At 45.0% G+C, this 19646-nt stretch overlaps 1 non-coding gene across 1 annotated transcript; it reads left to right on the top strand.

Moving 5' to 3' along the window:
* The first annotated feature begins 1797 nt into the window (after positions 1 to 1797).
* Positions 1798 to 1956, top strand: LOC119173022 (U1 spliceosomal RNA). The gene has a single exon (XR_005109982.1). It is a non-coding gene; the product is annotated as a U1 spliceosomal RNA (small nuclear RNA).
* The last annotated feature ends 17690 nt before the right edge of the window (positions 1957 to 19646 follow it).

A 19646-nucleotide genomic window follows, 5' to 3' on the forward strand; every position in this document is an offset into this window, starting at 1 on the left:
TTGAGCGTGATGGTATTTACTGTGTCGTTCAAGCCACCACAAAACGCGAGTTTTTAGCATCTTTTCAGTTAGCTCGCAGAGAGTCGCAGTCAGTAAAATCGGGTGCAAAACTTGCAGTTTGCCTAGCATTCTGTTGCGTAGTCAGATGCTTGCTGTGGAGAGTTTTAGTTTTTTGTTTCACCATGGCTGCTCCATTTTCCTACGCTCTGCAGCACAGCGAATAAGAAAGGAATGGCTACACCAAGAATAACAATAAACTATAGAGGAAACTTATAATCTTAATTTAATTCAGAAACCCTGCGTGGTTACGTGACTTGAGTGGAATCGTCGCATGTAATGGACAGAGAATTCGCAGCAAGTGACGTCAGGCTGAGTGATGATCAGGCCGAGCTTGTCCATGCTAAACTTTCCCAAATGGCAGGGCCCCTATCGTGCTTGCGATTTCTCTCGCCACACACACACGAAAAATTGATAATTCTCTATTTGTGCTTACATTGGGTTTGGCTATCTTGTATGAGGTACCACAGTGAAACAGAACTTGGGCTATTTGAATATACAGACTGCGAACAAAGTGGTGTGCGTAATTGCGGGTGTTCTTCGTGATACCCATCCCAACCTTGTTTTCGAAGTACTTAATTTACCGAAACAATGCCTGACATATACAATTTGATTTTAGCGAAACGATATTGTGCTTTCTGAAAGAAACACGATTCTTTTTGTTCTGATTTAGCGCGTTTCATACCATACGCATGCTCTTATGATAGCACACGCAAGACTGATGACTGGAAAATATCTTACACAGGTACTGTGGTCGAGAAATGATGAGATGTTTACTGCCACTAACATTCAACAGCTTTTCACGAGCAACCATTCGTACAGTTTCTTTGTTTAAACGTTTTTCTACATGTTTCCAAACGCCATTCGACATGATCCCGAAAGACATGTTTTGATATTGTAAAATGACTAAGGACATCATGCTGCAGTCGCTATGTTGTCGAATGATGCAAATGCCTTCGTCTAGCCTTAATGGCTGCTTGCTTTCGCCCCACCCCATCACTGTGGTAACTCTTGCAATGTCTCCTGTGATGTAGAATTGAACTAATTGAATTTAATTGCATTGAAAGTATCGCCATTTTTGCTGTGTCACTGGTTGGTCCACGTCACAGGGGGGCAGAACATACGCCGTGCCACCTCATGGCTATCGAAATTTACCAGCATCACTACCGCCACAATCAAAATTGACAGCGAAGTGCCGCTCTACCAATGACGTCATGCGTGACGCATTTCCTCAGGTCGTTTGACCTCTAGCTGTGCAAATAAACAGTCACTTTAATATACAGTGTTCCTCAAAACCAAGGTTGCCTCGTGCTTGGGGACGATAAATTGTACAACTTATCATTATATTTTGTTACCGAACGCTTCTATAGTGGCGGAAAACTTTTCTAGGCAACGAAGGAAAAGCTATATACGTGAGCGGGTATTTTGCACATTCGAGTATACTTCTACGCCAAGTATACAACGCGACTTGACGCGCGTTCCGTACATATGACTGGGTGAAGTGATGAATGCGTAGCATCAGCGTCTGCTTATGCCCTAGTTTCCTACAGTAACCGTTAGAGGTAACTCTGGAACTGCATTGTGCATTAAAATTTATGAGGTAAATCTGGTAGCACCCATGCATTATGGGTAGCAACATGTATTTGCTTATGCGTGTGGCTTCGAATGTACTTGTGGCTTTGTGTATTGTTGAGCTTTGACGTTTGTTTCGGATAAGATAATCGAATGTTGTGAGCTTCGATACTTACCTGGTGCCGGGGTGACCGTGGTCAAGATGGCAGGGCCCCCAGGGAGAGGCGCGGGCATTGCACTGCGCTCGTGCTGACCCATGCCACTCTCCCTAATTGGGGCAGATGGGGCATGCAATTTTTGGTAGTATCGACAGGACCCAATTCGAAACGGTGAGCCTTTTATAAAAGGTCAAGGTTGTGAGGTGTATAACTGCTTAACGTTTGCTGAACTCTGTCTTGCGACGAAGCGGCTGCAGGCCACACAGGACCACGTGGATACGAAAGGACGAAGACAAATCCTTGCATGCATTCCCGATCATTTTCATGCTTGCTGAAGCCCCACGCGTTTTAGTTTTATATGCACTATATATAGCGTCAGTTTTCCCTCCGTGCACTATTAGGAAACTTCACAGCTTGAGCTACAATACGTAGGGCAAGTCCGTTGCAAATGTCTGCGGTCAATCGATGGAACTGCCGGGCTTAGACGAACGCTCACACGAAAACGCAGATGCCATTTACCCTTTGAGCAACACGTAAGGTGTGCGATTTTTTTCACACACGCTGACCGCAATGAAAAAATAAATAAATATGCAAGTATAAATATCTTACGAAAGCGTTCTGTGTAAAACGAAGGAGTTTGTCTCTTATTTCCACGTGGCAAACAGTGACGTGATTGTAGAACTATGCTTAATTAGCGATATGATAATTAGCGCGAATTCGCCATTCGGCTCTGTAGACCACGTTTATACGTCCGTGCATCCCTATAGAACGTACGCAAATCCCTGCTGATCACCGCGCACTATACGCACATACAGGCAGCGAAGAAAAAAAAAAATAAAAGCCCGTTTTAGCGTTTGAGTGCGGCGCATTCTTTAGCGCTTGGCGATGTAACGCTGGCGCACCTAGAACACACATATATATAGTATATATAGCGAATTCACTCCACTGCGCACGATCCAGAGGAACAGGTTTCATATCGCCATCGCACGCAGGGTCAACAGCTCAGGTCAGCGCCGCACATATCGCATGGCAGGCAGCGTATGGGCCCGCCGTGCTCGCTCGCTGGAGGCGGGCTGGGCTGGACGCCAAAGCGTTCGCACGGAGGTTCTCGCGTCGCCTGCGTTCACCGCGTATAGGGCGGCGGGCAAGCGTGCGCCCACGGCACCGGCGCAGAGACCCGGCGATCTTCACTGAGCGCCGTGGTACCAGTTTCGCGCGAGGCGCTCTATCAAAGAACCGCAGCCGTTACAAAGGAGCGGGACGTCACTGGCGCGGCCCGAGACCATTTATAAAGTTGGCATCTGCCGAGCGGAATCGCGGGCACACTTCTCGACTCGGCCGCCAGCCCCGCCGTGGTTCTGCCGCACTGTTCTTTTTTTTTTCTGTGTTTGCACGTGCACTCGTCGTGGCGCCTTCTTGCAGCCGCGAGCACGGAGGGCTCAGAGAAGCTATCGCGACACCACGGCCTTTGCGCCGGAATAAAACAATGCAGTGAGAAGAGAGGAAGAATTTAAAGAGCGTGGCTCTCAATATATATTTACAGGTTACCTGCGTTAACCGATGGGATTGTCACTGGGAAGACAGTTTTAGTACCCCATGCTGCATGTTATGCAGAGGTAAGCAACAGAAATATATAAAACAAGGTTAACAAGAAGATGAACAAGCTGAAAACGACAATGCATACGTAACATTTTCAAAGGTAAGGAAAAGCCCAAGCAATATATATATATATATATATATATATATATATATATATATATATATATATATATATATATATATATATATATATATATATATATATATATATACATTGTTACGTTTATAAATGGGTTTATTACGCTGTGGCGTACTGGGAGGCTTGAAGGGGTCGTGCACCGAAGGCCTATCTCGCTAGCCGAACGTCCTCTTCTCTAATCTGCCTGTTCCCCGCTACCCAGAGGCTCATACCCAAATCACATATGCAGTAACAATATATATATATATATATATATATATATATATATATATATATATATATATATATATATATATATATATATATATATATATATAGTAGGTTTAGAGAAAGGTAGGGAGGCCAACCAGAATTGTAGCATCCAGAAAGGGGAGAGAGTATGAGAAGGAAAGCGAATAGGAAAGTAGACGTGTGAAAAAAAAAGTGGGAATCCTATAGCCTATTCTATTGGCCAATACCACGCAAAAAGAGAGCATAGTGGATTAGGGAACAAACGGGGGTTAAGGATAGTTGAAATCAAGAAGAGGAAATGGACATTGGCCGGGCATGTAGCACGTAGACAAGGTAAACGCTGGTCGGTCATTAAGGGTAACTGACTGGATTCCTAGAGAAGGCAAGCGGGTTAGGGGGAGACAGAAGGTTAGGTGGGCAGATGAGATTAAGAAGTTTGCGTGTATAAATAAATTGGCAGCAGCAAGCACAGGACCGGGTTAACTGGCAGAACACGAGAGAGGCCTTTGTCCTGCAGTGGACGCAGTCAGGCTGCTGCTGCTGCTGCTGCTGATGATGATGATGATGATGACGCAAAAAGGTTAAATGATGCCTTGAGTAATTTCTGTGCGAAGACAGATCGTGTCAGCACTCGAGCACTGACTTCTGACAAGGGTCTGTCGTCAAGTTGGGTTAACGCTGCCGCTAGCGGCAGTCTGTGCGCATTGTATACCGATGGCAGTGACAAAGTATACGCGCTGTGTATCACAATAATTTTTCCGCCCTGATTATGCCGGCCGAAACTTTTTTGAAAGTGACACCAAGCCACAGTCGGCAAAGCACCGTTGTCTCGAGCGAGACAACGGAGAAAGTCGGTACTGGTGAAAAGTCGATGTTGAAAAGTCGACGAGACGGGTCTATATAGCCTATCGCAGTCGCGTATGCCGTAAACTTGCTGTGTTTCAGGGGATCTTACATATTCATCGGTAGTGTGTCGCAGTTTCATGGCATCATCAATGCTGGAGAATGTTATGGGTTATTGTACACCACCTTCGTGTGCAGATCTAGCAGTTCCGTCAACATGTTCGTTGCCCAATATGCCGCAGTGATTTGGAAGCCACTGAAACGTGATTTCATGTCTTTCGACGAAGATGTGGTGGAGAAGCGCTCTAATTTATAGCGGTAGTTGTTCATGAGGTACCCGGTGTAAGGCGGATACCAAATACTTCATTGCTGTCTTGGAGAACGTGAACACGCTCCGTTTCTAGGCTTGTTGCTGGTGAACTACGTTAAGTGTGTTACACAAAGCAGTAAGTTATGCATCTGCTCGATGTTGTCTGGTGTAATAGCCGAATCTTCATGGTGGTTGCTGTTGCAGGAAAGATGACCGACCCTGCAGACCCATCCACGTCACTTAAAGCGTCCGCATGTATATTGTTATGCTCGCTGTGCTCCTGAACATCAAGAGAAGAGGAAGCTGCTTTAGCGCTGGAGACGAGAGCCGGTGTTTTGACCGTATGCTTTGAACCGTGAGTCGAATGTGTGGATGAGTCATAGACCAGGGGGGGGGGGGAGTCGGAACTCTGGCTGGAGCTGTATATCCGGTTGGTATGCGTGTACGATAACACAAATCTGTCTGACAAAATGATGCGCAAGGTTGTTCTTCTGGCAGTGAAACTATATATATATATATGATGGGCGGGGGCGCGAGCAATGTGCCTCAGGTGTGCTCTGAGCGCATCCATTACAAAAATGCGTCTTGACCGGGTAGTCAGTTGCAATCTCAATCGTCTCTGCTGTTGACGAACATCGCGGCAGCGCCTGACAAACTCGAAAAGCTGCAGTCTGAAGGCTTTCGAGACTGCGAATTGCTGGTTCGGCAGGTATCAGCACAGGTGAGTGGTATCGCAAATAGCCGATAAATTGTAAAAGCGAGAATGCCTTGGTACAAAAACAATCGGGACTCAATATTACAATTATTGAATACACAAACGTAATCTTCCGGTCACAAGTCCCACTTTTCGTACAGCTTGTGGGGAAAAAAGAAAGTCTAGGAAAAATGTTTGTGTTACAACTGCATGTGTGTTCTTTGTGCGGTACTATAGGCGAACCTATATGACGCGAATAGGTGATCCTATTATGACGTGGCTATATATGCCTCCCTGCCTGTATTCATGCGCGGTGGCTGGCCTTTAGACCCGCACCTCTTTGATGCTTCGCCGTAACGAAAGAGACGAAACGGCGGGCTGAAAATACTTAATGAGGCACTCCTGCGGTGCAACAGCATCCCATGTGTGAGCCGTGCTTGCCCGCACTCTCCCACCAGTGTGACCCGCTGTGACAGCGCTTGGCGAAATAAAACAGATGCAACGTCCTCCTTGCCGCTTCGGTTGCCGCTGCGGAATGGCGAGCGGCTCGCAGGCACACTGTGCGTGGACGGCCGCCGGCAGTCAGCGCGGCGTTGGTTGCGAATTGGAGAGAGCACGCACCCGCGGCACTTCGTTGGGAATTGTTTATGCGCGCAGATTCCATCTCGCGGGTGTGGTGCGGAGACCTCATTATGCCGAGGCACATGCTGTTCCTTATTCATTATTATTACTATTATTTGACTCGCCGACTATGTCCCAGCGGTGATTGATTCGCACGGATGCCCTTCGGCTCGCCGATCTTATCTGCTCCGAAAATAATCATATAGAGCATATGAAATAGGGAAAGTGTGTGCTTCCTTAGCTTCTACAGCGAGTTTTCGGCGAGATAGCTGTTTTCGCGAAGTGGTCTCCCGTGAAGGAAAGTCAGCATCGAGTTGGGCGTTTCCTTTGCGTTTGTCACCTTCACTTTTGCTTTCCATTTTTGTTTTCTTGACGTATAGGCCCACTCACCTTGCAGCCGTAGTGATGTCAGTGAGGCTTCCATTTATTTTACTACCTGCACAATGAAAGCCTTCGTGTTTATATGGTATTCAAGAAGCTCAATGGAAGCCGATAACGGTAAAAACAAGGAATCAAGAAACAAAAGAATGGAAGAAAGAAAGAAAGATTGCGTTGACGTCACGTGGTTACCACCTACAGCATACAAAACCAATACTACTTGTTTGCTCCTAAATAATCTCCCATGGCTTTGAAAATAAACTCCACTGTAATGCACGCAACGTCGTACTTGTGTACTACGTTTCTGCTTGTGGTACCTTCCCGTTTAAGATTAGGATCTATGAAGCGCAACTTAATGATTTGCCAAGCGCGAGCGTCTTGTGGTAGCTTATCGCATCCGGGCCCTAACTCACCATCTATGCAAAGGGTTTGAGTGCTATTTCGGCAACGAACCTTGAACATAATTCGCCCCTTGCCGTGGCGACCTGACACAACGCATATATATAGTTGAAGTAGCTTTTATGTGAAAGAGTTCGTGCTGCTATTTCACATGAACAACTTCAACGTCACACTTAAATGGTACGGGTGCCTAGTGAGAAACGGGTAACAATACAAATGCCCGTAAACACACCTTCTCTTTCTTATCTTCCTTCGTTGAAGTATATATCGTCATCGTGTGACATTGCTTTACAACACGGGTTAGGTCAACCTCTTTCCGGCATTTTGGCAACGGTTGCTGGACGTAATGTGTCTGCTGAATTCGAAAAGTATCATTATGATAATTAATCAGCAGGTGTTTTTTTGTTGCTTTTTCCATCTTCTTCTTCGCTTCTAGAACACGTGTGCCAATTTTTCTGGAGAAGAATACAATATACAGAGTACAGAAAGAGAAAGACAGATATAGAAAAAAGGCAAAGTGAGAAAGGGTGAGAGAGATGTTTCGGCACAAGGACGAAGCAATGATTGCGATAGCAACACATCGGGCTGTCATACGAAGTAAAGTTTGAATATTTAGGAACCACATAAAATGTAGTGAACAGGGTCGAATCTGCGTTCATCTGCAGTGTTTTTGTATACGTGCAGCAGCGCGTTATTTCAGTGTCTGGGCACGTGTGCGAGCCCGCCTTCCTTTAGCGTGACTATAGCACTCTGTTAGAGCGGCTCCGCAGGTGTTCGTACAACAGGCGTTGGCTTCACAAAGGCCGAACTGCATACATCGTTTTCCGAAGTCTACTGATGAAACACAGCGTAAAACAGTGAAATGATATAGACCTATAAAGTTAGCAAACGTGAATTACAAAATTTTTATGAAAGTCTTACTTCTTGAGAGGCAAAGTGTAATTCTGTAAGGTCACATCAGACCTGTAGAATCAAATGTACAAGTATATTTACAAACATACATGTAGCGAAGAGTATTCTAGAATATTGCGATGCTCATTTAGGAAGAGCAGCGATCACCATCCACGGTACAAGTTTATTTTTCAAAAGCCTTCGATATGGCGTGTCTTGTCATGCTTTTCGATATACTCAACGTGCTGGCCTCGATTCTATTCACTGTAAATATATGTTCGAATGGCATATCAAAACTGTACCACCAGTTTGGTTGTAAGTGGGAAACTCACAGAACGCATTGATCTTAAATCATCTGTGCGATCGGGATGCCTTATGCCACCATTGCTTTTTGCTTTGTTTTTAGAGCCCCCGTGTAGAAAAATCATTAAGAGTGATCAATTGGGAGGTTTCCAGCTGTAATCCTGGACGACTGAAACGTGATTCTATTTCGAATTGAGCATTTCTTTGACACGAACTCCTCTCTATGGGGGTTTCTGCTCCGCTTTTTGAACAATCAACGTCGATTTAATTTTTGCCTTTAGTGTCCCTTAAAGGAAATAAACCTAAATGAATGAACAAGCCACTACAAGAACGAGAAAAAAGATATATATGGGTGTGTGCGCGCGTGCCTGCGTGCACGGACGGCGTCAGCAGTGGCACTGACGCACACTCGAGCAGGTTGCTGAAGGCGACCTAAGCCGCGGCGCCAAGTTAAACAAGGGGGATTAATGGATTCCGGGGATTCGGTTCCTGCGGCGTGTCACCTTCTGACGAAGACCTTTAACCACTCAGAAAACCGGGAAGTGCACGCTATGGAACATCCTTCCTCTGCCCCTCTTCCCCTGACATCCTCTCACCACGGCTTCCTTACACACTATGACGCCATTACGCCGCCAGGGAGCTTCTGAGCACGTGTGTGTGAACTTTGACCAGTCTCTCACCTCATGCCAACGCAAACAAAGAAGGAAATCAAGAAGAAAGAAAGAAAGAAAGAAAGAAAAAAGAAAGAAAGTAAGTAAGTAAGAAAGAAAGAAAGAAAGAAAGAAAGAGAGAAAGAAAGAAAGAAAGAAAGAAAGAAAGAAAGAAAGAAAGAAAGAAAGAAAGAAAGAAAGAAAGAAAGAAAGAAAGAGAGAAAGAAAGAGCGTAGTGGAAACGACTACCCACGTCATCACGCTGCAAGGAAGAAGCGGGCACGCGCTTGTGTTTGCGCTAGGGCGACAGGTCGGTCTGGCGCACTCCTGATGGGAGCCTGCTCGGTGAACTGGTGACGTAACCGTCACCTGCGTAGTGCATGGGAGACATTGGCGAGCATGGTGGTTGCGAATGCACCGCATACAAAGAACATCACTCCTCGCCGTGATATGCTCATTTCACAGACGTCGGTGTTGCGACAACTACAGCACGTGTCCCTGAAGTCGGGGAAAGCAACAACAAAACAACAGTCATCATATGCACGTACATTTTGCGCCGGCGCTATCATCAGCACTAGTGAAATTTCTTGCAGTGACAAAGAAGGTGCGTATATTTTTGCGATCGTAAATATACTTGTATAATATCTAAGTATACAATTGCTTTGAACAGTGAACGCAGAGAGTGTAGTTGTCGAAGAGCTTCGGGAAAAGACAGAAGATTCTCGCGGAAGTATTGTTAGTTAAAAAAAAAAAAAACTCGTGGAGCACCTTACGCATCATGTGCACTTAATGTTCGACAAAAGGAATTATGAGGCCTATCCACTGGTATAGAGGCTAGGTGGTGACTGGGAGTGCGAGCCACACACCTTATGTGTGTTCTCAGAGCTTCAATTTCAATATGGGTCTGCATGACGTGGTCTTTGGCTAATGAGGCACCCTGAGGGAGACCTAGACAGATTCGAAGCTCCTGTGCCTGAACGCTTTGTATAATGCGTTGACCTGTTTTGCTGGCGTTTCATAATGCGGGCAGACTGTATCGTAGAAAGCCAAGGAAAGGCACCTTATACAGTAGTAACATAGCATTGGGCTGCATTGCCGAAGTCTTTCCAGCGAAAACTTGAAAAGATGGCATATGTCCATCAATAGCTTTTTCAAATATGACATATGAGGGCTACATGATATGTCTCTGTCGATTATGACACCCAGAAATTTGTGAGATCGACAATGTGGTATATTTTCACCATTAATTTACACTCTGTAATTCGTTATGGTTTTGCACGTAAATGCCAGAAGAGCGTACTTTCCGAAGGAAATTTTCAGGCCTCAATTCCGCAGGTACAAAGCAGTTACAGTAGCAACTCTCTGGATTCTCGCTCGTAACTGCGGCGAGTTACCGCAGATGTCATCTGCGTTTGTGTATATGCAACTATTGCTTGGTAGGTGCATATGGAGAGCGATAAGTGTTAGATTGAATAGCACGGTGGGTCAGTACAACACCCCGAGGGGCGCCACGACAACCGAAATGTGCAGAGGTGTTCCCGGCCTCCGTACACACACACAAAAAGAAAGCATTTGGATATAGCTGCGTATCCACTTAAACATTCGGCCACCCACTCCAATCTCTTCTAGTGCGGCAAGGAAGGCTTCATGAGTAACGTTATCATTGGCTCCTTTGACGCCAAGGAACAGAGAGGACCAAAGACGCTTATGGCCTTTTTCATCTTCAACGTACGTTATTATATCGACGATGCTATTGATCGATGATCGACCACGTCGAAAGTCAGCCATGGCATTTGGGTAGATCTCATGATACTCTAAGTACCACTCCAGGCGGTCGAGGTTTCTCTCCATCACTTTACTCACGCAACTATATAGCCAGTGCTATCGGGTGATAGGAGGAGAGTTCCAATGGTGACTTGCCAGCTTTTAGCAGTGGTACTAGACGACTAGTTTTCCAACTTAAGGGGACAGTGTCCTCTAGCCAACAATCATTATATAGTTGAAGCAGAGCTGTTCTCGCACGCTCACCCAGATGACACAGGGCTCAGTAGGAGATTCCATCAGGTCCTGGTGCGGAGGTATGGTTGGACGAAGCGAGTGTAGCCTTAAGCTCCTGAATGGTGAATGGGAAGTCCGTATAGGAATCACGATGTGGCGGACAACTTCTCGAAAGTTGTGAGCTGTTAAGCGCGGTAGTTTGCCCTGATAATCTGGCGCAGAACTCTTCAGCAACGTCAACATCTGGTCGATTTTTGTCAATACCAGCTCTCAAGCAGCTCGCCTTACTTCGGCTGTGCGAGAAGTACCAAGACGGCCCCCACGTCTACATAGATGGCCCCGTCCTGCCAAAACAGCTCATCAGCGGCGGTCGTTATTCCAACGCCCGCCACAACCATCAAATTCAGGACGGCTCATGCAACCACATCAACGGCAGTAGAGCTTGCAGCGCTTCGCGCAGCGTTGCGTTTCATTAACGACCGAAAAACGCAACGGTGGACGATCTTCTACGGCTGCAAGGTGGCGTGCACAGCAGTCACTTCTGTCAAATCTACGCCGTGGTCCGCACGATCAGTTGGTATTTGAGACAGCAGAAATGAAACATCATATAACAGAGAAAGGGCACCACGTTATATTTCAGTGGTTGACAAGCCACTGAGGAATTATCAGTTATGAACGGGCTGATCAAGCTGCCCGTTCAGCCCATACAGAAGACAACGATCAGTCAATACCTCTCTCTAGGACGGACGCTGCTAGGAGGCTCCACATGATTGCTCGCCAACGATCCATGTCACTTTGGAATCAGCCTCTTCTTACGCATGCAAGATTATGATTCCTTGATCCTACGTTAAGCTTGCAGCTTCTAACAAAACTTCGACGAAGTGACGCTACTGCTCTGTGCAGACTATGGTTGGGAGTCGCGTTTACCCGTGCGTACGCGTTCCGCATAGGGACGGCCGACACCGCCGCCTGTGCAAACTGTGGAGACGAATAGACAATTCGACATGTCCTGTGTGACTGCCCGAACTATAACCTAGAAATATGATACCTTTCTAATACAGTAAACAAGTTAGAGGGCCAGCCGCTGTCAGAAGAAATTATACTGCGCCATCGTCATAACTCATCATCACAGAAGAAGGCCGTGCAAGCGCTACTGGGCTTCTTGCGAACTACTGGCCTGTCGGAACGCCTCCGAGTAGACGGATTTCGTGTGTGCGTGTGTGTCCACGTTTTCATGTTATTTGTTTTTTAACTCTATCTTTTACAACTCCCTATTCCCCAACCACACTGTAGGGTAACATACCGGATACTAGCATCTGGTTAACCTCTCTGCCTTCCTTTTTTTCTCGTTTCTCTTTCTCTCTCTAAGACGACTGAAAGGCGAAAGCGATCTTTTTCTTTTTAGTCGATGTGTGGTTTCTGCCCCCTCCCTCCCCCTTCCAGAACGTTTTCTGCACTTAGCCGTGCTTTCCACTGCCGCCAAGGTCGGAGCAACGACACCTGTTTTGGCACTGGCTCCGAGACCGGCTGACTGTTGGCGAATCTACGATGTCATTCCATGAACATTATCATGTCTTGTCGTCACTGCGACGTCATGATAACGTCACAGTGATGTAACAAATTTGAGCGGTCTGTGAATGACCTTATATGATGACGTCATGACGCGATGATGTTTTTTTTGCATCACTTGTATTCATTTTTTTTTTCATTTTCATTTTATTTCAAGTTCTCTTATTACATGAAAATACACAACACTGGTTAGACCCATAGCCACTGGCTAGTAGGGGGTCTAAATAAATATGCATTTAAAGGAACAGATTGTGTTAACAAAGCAGATATTTTATAAGTACACTTCAATCATACAAGAAAAAAATCGAAACAAAATATAAGAAGGAAACATATTTGTGATAAGTCATTTGCAGTATCTTGCAGCATTGTTCCATGCAAAAACAACGGATTGCATATATACAATACATCAAATACATAAAGGTACGTATACCATGTCAAGTATGATTTTGTTAGACATATAATCTATACATAACGAAGTGGAGATTACAACGAGGTTTGTGTTAGTGTACCTGTTCATTTTTTTGCAGAAAGTATTTTTTAAGAGCACAGGCAAAACTTTTGCTTTCTTTTATGTGGTATGGTATATCATTCCAGACCTTTACTCCAGCAAATTGTAGCAATCGTTTGCCATAAACATTGTTAGTAGGCGGAAGATTGAAATTATGTAATGTGGCACGTCTGGTAAGGTGGCAAGAGGATGAAAATAGTGATATATGAAAGGGCAGGTTATAAGAAATGACATTATAGACGGTAAGTGCAATTTTTTGCTGTCGTAAATTATCGAATGGTATGATTTCCATATTACGAAACAATGGCGCGCAGTGTTGATCATATCTAGCATTGTTTATTATTCGAAGTGCCCGCTTTTGTAGTATACGTAAGGGTTCTAGATATGTTTTAAAAGTCCATCCCCATGAATCTATGCAATATGTGAGGTGACAATGAAAAAATGTGAAATAGAGAATGCGGAGAATACTACTTTTAAAATAATTTCTAGCGGTTAATAATGTACTGCATCCAGATCCCAGTTTAGCGCATACAGAGTTAATGTGGCTTTGCCAGTTTAGCTGGCTATCGAGAATTACACCCAGATATTTGAATTCGTTCGTCTTCTCAAGCACGCAGTTATTTATTGTAATGCAAATGGACTCATTACTTATATCTCGATAGCGGGAGTGGAAAATAGTGTATTTAGTTTTCTTTGCATTCAGTGTTAGTTTAGTCGCTATAAACCACTGACAAACATTTTTTAGTTCTACATTACTTTTATGTTCGAGATCCCTTATATTGTCTGCAGTAACAATAACTGCTGTATCATCAGCGTACATTAGCATCTCTGCCGATGTCAATATGTTTGGTAGGTCGTTTACGTACAGTGAGAACAGTAAGGGTCCAAGAACGGAGCCTTGTGGTACCCCTGTGTGTATATTTAACAGGGAGGAAGTGAGATTATGCATAATCACCTTTTGTTGACGTTCGCTCAAGTAACTAGAAAATAAGTCAAAAATTTTGCCACGTAAACCGTAGTGTTTTAATTTCATTAGTAATATATCATGGTCAACTGTATCAAATGCCTTCTTTAAATCAAGAAAAACTACTGCTACAAGGAGGTTATTATTTAATGCTTCGTTAATTTTTTGTGATAGAGATAGTACAGCAGTGGCGGTGGAATGGTGCGCCCGAAATCCATGTTGCTCGGCGCATATTACACGATATTTTTCTAGGAAGACGCGCATCCGTTTTGCTAGAATTCTTTCAAATATGTTATTTATTATGCTTAAAACAGATATAGGTCTATAACTTGAGGGATCAGAGCGATCACCTTCCTTGTACACCGGTACTACTTTGGCAGCTTTCAGACAGGATGGGTATGTTGACGTACGCAAGGAGTGGTTATATATATGGCATAGGATAGGGCCTAAGACGTCAATATTGTCTTTTACTATTCGCGCTGTGATACCATCTATCCCACTGGCTTTATTGGTGGCTAAATTAGCAGTAGTGTTTTGAATTTCGTCTAGACTAATGTTGTGTACCGCAAACGTATTCGGCAAAGACGGCGAAAAACATTGAGGAGTGGAGGAAGAAAACTGCATTGCTAACGTCGGACCAATTTTAGTGAAATGATGATTAAAGTTATCTAGAGTTTGTGCGTCAATAGAATCAGGTAGCACGCGTTGTCGTGGTTGATTGCCAACAACTTCGTTTACGATCTCCCAAGTTTTTTTAGAATTGCCCTGAGCTTGTTCTATTAGGCGAGAGTAATATTCCTTCTTTCGCTGCCTCGTAAGGAGCACGGATTTATTCCTGAAAATTTTGAACTGGCCAAGGTAATATTTATTATTTCTATGTTTCTTCCATTTATGGTACCAAAAATCTTTCGTCTTCAGCAGGTCAAGGATTTCTGCTGTCATCCAAGGACATAGCGGGGTCTTATATGAGCGCACAGATACGTTTGAGCGGCTATTTCCAATGGCTCTGACAAGGAATTTTATTAAGTTCTGAAGTTCAACATTGACGTCATCGTTATATAGACTGTCAGGGTCAATGGCGAGAATGATGCTTCGTAATAAATTGTAATCTATTTTGCCCTCTGTTGTGATACATGGTGTGCTGCTTTTTCGTGTGTCATTTATGGAAACAAAGACAGCAAGGTGATCTGATATCGCTTCATCATAAACGCCGGCCTTCATACCAGATGTTATGTTCGTCAAAACATGGTCAATTGTTTTTGCTGATGTACTAGTTACCCTCGTAGGTATGTTTACTAGGTTACGAAAACTGAATGAGCTCAGTAATTGTGCGTAACTGGTATACTTAGAATTATGGGTGTCAATATTCATGTCTCCAACGATTACAACCGGGTTGCTATAATTCGCCGACAGATTAAAGAAAGTTTCTTCCATCTTGTCTAAAAATCGGTCAATGTTTGAATTCGGGGGTCGATAAACGACGCCGATTATACCAAAAGAGTGTAGTCTAACAAAAAGAGCTTCAATATCAGCGGAGCTGCAATTCAGTGATGATAGCTCCGTAAAAGCGTAGCCCCTTTTGATTAAAAATGCGACGCCGCCGCCACGTGAACAAGAATCACGCTGATGCGATAGGGTTACATATCCGGGAACATGCACTGTCTCACCCTTCTTTAACCACGTTTCCGTGATCGCTAGTACATCAAAAGTGTGGACATGTTTTGATAGAAAAGCGAGAAGCAAGTTCACGTTTTTTCTTATACTGCGGATATTGCAGTGGAAGATATTAGTACATGTATCGCTGAGTAGTTGATCTACTTGAGGTATCGTGACTGCCATTTTATAACAAAAGGCGCTTCCGGTGGTCTATGCGCAGAAGTACCTATACTAGTTTCGCGAGGTCATCTTCACAGGAGATGTGAATGACCTTCGAGTTCTCCGATTTCCTTGCCAATCCCTTTCCTTCAGAAACCCAAACGAATCTCCAGTTTTTGTCTTTTTTCCTCTGTATGGTCTTACTTAGCAAAACTTTATTCTCGAGACACAAGTGTTCGTTCACGAACACGGGTACATTTGTCTTGCAACCAAGCATCGCTGTGTTCAGCCTGTTCTTTCTTGCCGATTTTAGGACCTTATCACGCTTAGACCACGACACAAACTTTACTACGATATTTGGTACATTGTTTGTCTTAGTTGGTACTCTGTGCACTACGTCCAAATCTTGACTGGTCAGCTCAACGCACAAACAGTCAGCAATCTTTTCCACAACTTTTTCTAGGTCTTCGTTCTCGGTAAAAGGAATACCTTTCAATTCAATATTGTTGCGCCTCGAGTATTGCTGCAGGTCAATCAGCTGTTTTCTTGTGTCACAAAGCTCTTTCTTGATTTGCGCGTTCTCTTTCTGGAACTCGAGGTTACGGTTTTTTGCATCATTGAGGTCTTTGCGCAGCGATTTCATTTCTGTTTTCAGTTCATCGAAACTCTCACTTGTAAAGTTTACGGATGCCCTGAGAGATGCCAATTCAGCCTTTATAGCGTTGTTCAAGGGATTGACTTTTTCCACATGAGTCTTGATATCAGAAAGAGCATCAAGGAACTTATTAGTCATCTCAAGCAGTACCTTTCCCAAATCTTTTACAGTACTGGGCGCTTTTTCGCTCAAAGCGTTGGCGAAATCTGTCAGGGCATCAAGTTTTTTTTTCCATCCTGTCGTCTTGTACACACTTTGTTTAAAATTGGTTGAATAGCATCAAAAAGGGTGGTTACATAAGGTGATTCAGGTTCAGAGCAAATCGGGAGCCGCAAATAGAAGAATTGTGCTTGCTCGCACTAGTGAAAAAAAGAAGTCCCACCTGCAGTGTGCAGAATAATTAGTTAAACAGTCGTCCAAAGGCGGCTGCCCGATCTGCTCTGAGTGGTGACAGTCGGTGTTCGCTTGCTTATATAGTCGAAGGGGGCGTCACCATGCTCTCCGTGGTGCTGTAGCCGACATCACGTGGTCTGAGCAGTCGTTAGGTGCAGGAACCCAGGTAGTGATGCGTCGGCGCGTTGCCCACTTGACGGCCCTTGTTCACCGTAGATATGATGAGCCAGGTAATCGCTGTCGTTCTCACCCCTGCAGTGTGCAGAATAATCAGTTAGACAGTCGTCCAAAGGCGGCTGCCCGATCTGCTCTGAGTCACCGACCGCTGCCTACGCCATATGCCGGTCAATTTTCGCGTTCGGTGAGGCATCTAAGAACCTCAACTTCATAACTCATTAATGTAACATACCTCTAGGGGTATTATTCTACGAAAGGATACGCGTAGCAGTTTATCCATTGTACTTGCTTGAAAAGCTTAAGGAAGGAAAGGGAAGAAAAATAGCAGGAAAAGAACGGCAGGGAGATTAACCAGCCGATAGGCAGCCGGTTTGCTACCCTGCGCACGGGAGAGGGATGGGAGAGATGAAAGATAGAGAGAGCAGAGAGGGAAGAGAGATAAACACACCCCTTCGGCATGCACGCATGCGCGCACACTCAGTCATAGTCCAGTCTTGTCTTTCGCGGTGTGTGACGTTGGTGTTACAGCCACTTGTTCGAGTCCGTGTCGCGTAGGAATTTCAACAGAGCTTTTGTAGCCTTCTGTTGCAATGTCTTCTCGCGGGCACTTGACAGAATAGTGTCCACAGACATTTGGCTGTTGTCGATGCGCGCAAAAACGAACGCCAGTGACTGTCTCTGGATGTCATACAACGGACAGTTGCACAGGATGTGGTGTAGCGTCGCTTCGCAATGACAGGCATCGCAGAGAGCGTTGTCGGCCATTCCTATGACAAAGGAATAAGATTTTGTAAATGCCACTCCTAGCCATAAGCGATGAAGAAGGGTGGCTTCTCTTCGGTCGAAAAACATAAGCTGTTTGATGCAGGTATTGCTTTCGCAAGTACTCGTGTAAATGAAGTTTCGAAGCGTTTTTCTGCAGCAATACCATGCAGCCTTGCTACCTTCGTGAATTCGTGCAATCGCAGATGGAAACAGCAAGAGTGCGGCGCATAGGTTGGTGAACTTCTTCACCAGTGGACTCACTGGAGGCTGAGTGTGACTCGAGTCGACGACACGAGTCGACTCGAGGCGTGAGTGTGAGTCTAAGTGAGTCAGTGTGAGTTATAATTTGGGGAGTTTGAGAACGAGTCCATCTGGCTGGAACAAAAAAAAATCCGTTAGTATGAGGCCGAGTGAGTCCAGCTCGGAAAAAAAAAGAGAAAGAACTAGTGAGCGAGTCCTAGGGATCCGTAAGCACGAAATACCGGGTGTTCAAAATTAAGCTTTATGATTTTTTTAAAATTAGGCGCTCGAAGGCACGTGAGAACCACTTGTGCAAATAAGTTAAGCGGCCAGGGGGACAGAAAGTTAGATGATAATTATCGCTGTCAGCAGCCCAATTAACTAAAATTTAATAATTAACTTTTTACTGGCTGCGGTAAGTTGGCATGTTTATATTGAAAAAATGTAGGCAGTGGTGTTTGTACACAGTTTCAGTTGGAAGATTTTTTCTAGCACGCCTGTGTTCCGAGATATCCGGCTCCAAAGTTTAATTGTCTTTCGCACGATTACGCATGCAAGAGGGTGAGGGTCCGCGCAAAGCTCCTCCCTAAAGTGACGCATCTGTTGCGTGTGGTGTTTAGTGTGTGAAGAGGGTGGAAGCGTAGGCATAGGTGATAGCAATTACCCTTGCCCTCTTCGGCCGGCGAAATCAAAATGTGACAGCGCGGTGCGCCATGAGCCTTACGCATGATCCTGATGAACGCGATAACAGGAGACCATTTTTCGCGACGTTTTTTCGTGACTTTAGATCACACTGAGACATCTTCTTGTGAACGCGTTAGCAGGACCGTCCTGCACTAGGGTGCCTCCGGTTAGAGCACAGCGTCTCTGCATTGAAGGTCTACCAAGGAAATCCACGTGGAGTCCTTTCGAGCTAATATGGCTGCTTCTGGCGTGAGGTATTCTACCAAAGTAAAAGTAGACGTGGTGCTTGCAATGGCTGAAATGAATGGCAACGCTTCGTTAGCAATGGAGCTTTACGCGTCTCGCCACCCACGCCGTCCCCTTCCAACAAGGCCCACTTTCACAAACCTGTTTCGACGCTTCTGCACAACAGGCTCTGTCCACCTTCCGAGACGGACCAGGAAGGCAATCGTCGATGAAGACTTTGAAATCGACGTTGTCGCGTGCGTAACCTCGATGCCAGAGCTCAGCATCCGACAGATTGCCGATCAGTGCGGTCGCAGCATCGGAACAGTCACAAATGTTTTAAGAAAGCACAAGTTCCATCCATATCACGTTTACCTTCATCAGGACCTAAATGAGGCGGACTTTGAAAGGCGAGTTGACTTCTGCAATTGGGGCCTCATCAAAACTGATCAAGAAAATGACTTTTTGCACAGAATAATTTGGACTGATGAAGCTCGGTTTTGCCGAAATGGAAGTGTTAATCTTCACAACGCCCATTATTGGGCACAAGAAAACCCACACTGGCTGAGGCAGCACAAGCATCAAGTTCGCTGGAGTGTGAATGTGTGGTGCGGCATACTCGGGGACAGGATCATCGGACCTCACTTTTTTGAGGACAACTTGAACGGAAAGATGTACACAGAAGAAATATTAGGTGTTGTCATTGATGATCTTGTCTGCAGTCTTTCCCTGAATGACCTGCGCCAAGTATGGTTTCAGCACGATGGAGCACCACCACATTTTTCTACCAGGGCGAAGAACTGGTTGG

This window comes from Rhipicephalus microplus, chromosome 4 (genome assembly GCF_043290135.1).
Source record: "Rhipicephalus microplus isolate Deutch F79 chromosome 4, USDA_Rmic, whole genome shotgun sequence".
Classification (NCBI taxonomy): Eukaryota; Metazoa; Arthropoda; class Arachnida; order Ixodida; family Ixodidae; genus Rhipicephalus; species Rhipicephalus microplus.